The sequence below is a fragment of the Chinchilla lanigera genome, unplaced genomic scaffold (genome assembly GCF_000276665.1).
Source record: "Chinchilla lanigera isolate Chin_1 unplaced genomic scaffold, ChiLan1.0 scaffold00067, whole genome shotgun sequence".
Taxonomy (NCBI): domain Eukaryota; kingdom Metazoa; phylum Chordata; class Mammalia; order Rodentia; family Chinchillidae; genus Chinchilla; species Chinchilla lanigera.
Genome location: NW_004955468.1, coordinates 10,937,986 through 10,940,083, shown reverse-complemented (window position 1 = coordinate 10,940,083; position 2,098 = coordinate 10,937,986). Strand labels below are relative to the sequence as shown.

At 45.9% G+C, this 2,098-nt stretch overlaps 1 non-coding gene across 1 annotated transcript; it reads left to right on the top strand.

The window, feature by feature from the left end:
- The first annotated feature begins 216 nt into the window (after positions 1-216).
- Positions 217-290, top strand: Trnar-ucu. Its single transcript has one exon. It is a non-coding gene; the product is annotated as a tRNA-Arg (tRNA).
- Positions 291-2,098: the final 1,808 nt, after the last annotated feature.

The following is a 2,098-nucleotide window of genomic DNA, read 5'->3' as shown; positions in this document are numbered from 1 at the left end:
GAAATGACCACTGTCGCATTCCTCCAACCCTCTGAAAATCCTAGGACCCACGGTATTGAGGGAAGCTTTGAAGGAGCCGGCTGGTGGATCTCCACTCCAGATTTTCCAGCTGTCCCTGTCCCCCCACCGCTCAGAGAGCAGGATGCTGAGATGGTTCGGTGATGCAGAAGGTATGTGCTTTTTCAGTTCTGGTGCTGATGCTGTGTGTGTGGTGAGGTCTCTGTGGCGCAATGGACGAGCGCGCTGGACTTCTAATCCAGAGGTTCCGGGTTCGAGTCCCGGCAGAGATGGTCACCTGGCAGGTGCCTCTTTTATTTTGAATGTTGTCATGCTATGTTGATAGTGATATGTGTTCCTCCCTGGAGGCTGTGGGTAGAAAAAGAAAAGCCATTTCCTTGGAAATTCCCGACCTTCTCTCCTTTTCCTTTCCCTCTGTCTTCATTTCTTCTCTGCTCCTCCTTTTCTGATTTTCATTGTCTAGTGCACGCTCAGATGTCTGCTGAATCTCTCTGCTTAGCCTTTGAATCCTCTGCTTCCTAACGGACAGTTCTTATATAGTGACCAAGGGAAAAATATCCAGTTGTCCTCCAAGATAATACCTACCTTGACCGAGGTGCTGTCTTTTGGGTCAGGAGGAGGTTGGGGTCAGGCAGAGAATAATTTCTTGTACTGTTGCTGTGGGCTATCCTTCTGCATTCCTGTGGCATTTTGGTGTGAAACTCATCACTCACTTTCTCTTCTGTAACATGGAAAGTAATCAATCATTCATTGCTTTTTGTCTCAGTAGAATAAACCATGCAGTAACACACTCAATTATCAGGAGTAAGTTCGTGCATTTGTCCCTTGAAAGTTAAAGATTTTACACTTAAATACTCTTTTCTTATGAAATTTTTGTGCCCTCCTTCTTTGCTGGGTGACTCATGAGGGTCATAGGTGAAGGTTATTTTTATGATATTCCAACAAGTCATATTCTCCCCTCTACTGTCATCCTGCTTTAACTTCTGCTATTTCTCCCTGTCTCTTTCCCTGGGCCACGTTCGGCCACTTTGGGAGCTTGGTCAGATCGGGAAATAGCATGGGTTTCTATTTTGGGCTGGGCTCCCTCTCTGCCTTGCACTTTGCCGCTGTAGCCTATTGGCTCGAAAGAGCTGCCCCTGCCGAGAACTGACCTCCACCTCAGGTGAACCTGGGAAACCTGAGAAGACAAGTTTCTCTGACTGCTGGAGATAGTCAGCATCTCTCGCACATGGGACACCAGATGGGGACAGAGGACACAGCCATACACTAGCACCCCAAGGAAGCTGAGGTAGGAGACAGCAGGAACCTCCTATTTTAATAAAGCCGTGCTGGGGGTGGGGGGTCATGGGGCACAGGGGAGGACTCTGGATGGAAATCAGTGCTCTTTCCTTCAGCACATGCATGTTCCTAAGGAAGTAACAGCCCTCAAATTCTTTTGAAGTGATGGCACTTTGAAGGAACTTAATTTTTTTTTTTTGTACTGAAGATTGAACCTAGGGCTTTCCATTGATATAAGTCCCCAGTCCTCTCTAGAAAAGTTTTATTTTGAGAAAAGACTGCTAAAGTTGCCCAGGCTGGGCCCAATTGGGGATCCTTCTATCTCAGCCTATCAGAGTGCTGGGATTACAGGTGAGCATCATACCTTGTTGGACCTAAAATTCATGTAATAAAAGCCAGCTTAGCTTTACCTTTTTAAATTGCCTTAATGGGATGCCAATTCAGATATTAACCACACCTGTAGATAAACCCTTTGGAGCATATCGGTGTGGACCAAAAAATTGCTTAAAATCTCTTCCTGGAGCCTTTATCTCTATTGTTAACTTTTCCCACTCTTTATCTTACTGCTTTCAGCTCCAGTCTAAGGAAAAACTAATGTGTGGTAGAGCAGGGCAGAGGGAATGAGTTTAGGGGACTATAACCTGAATGTCACATATGTCTTTCCGGAACCTCTGCTTCATGTTGTGGTACAAGGCTGCTCAAAAGGAAGAGTTCTGAGGGAGGCTGGAGGTCACTTCCCGGTATACTGTTAAAAGACAGGACAAGAGTGTGAATTCATTCTGGCCCACTCTAAAGTTTGCTC